The following is a 445-nucleotide window of genomic DNA, read 5'->3' on the forward strand; positions in this document are numbered from 1 at the left end:
TTTTCCTGTTTTTCACATTTTTTCCTCTTGAGGGAAAGACCTCCCCTCCTCATCCCCCCAAAGCCTCGAATAACATAGCTTGCACTTTTGCAATGCAGGAAAATCTACATTATGATCTGGCAGCGTTCTGCTTTCCCAATTTTTTTTGGGAGGGGGGGGGGGGGAATCTTGTTGCTTAGAAAAAACCCCAACTCCTGTTTCGCTATCTTATGCATAGACTTCCCTCTTTTTCTACCTTTCAGCGTTTCCTTGCATGAGGATGAGTCACTTCGCGAAATCACCCTTCGTTCTTCTGTTTTTGCGTTTTGTTATAAGCCGAGCGCTCTCTGTGTACAGATGATTCCAAATGTTTAAACTTTCCATGCTCCCCCCCCCTCTTTCCTTCCCTATTTCTTCGGCCAAAATCTTTGCGTAAGATCTTGGGTGATATGTTTATTTTTCTGAC

The sequence above is a fragment of the Aplysia californica genome, unplaced genomic scaffold (assembly GCF_000002075.1).
Source record: "Aplysia californica isolate F4 #8 unplaced genomic scaffold, AplCal3.0 scaffold00327, whole genome shotgun sequence".
Lineage (NCBI taxonomy): Eukaryota > Metazoa > Mollusca > Gastropoda > Aplysiida > Aplysiidae > Aplysia > Aplysia californica.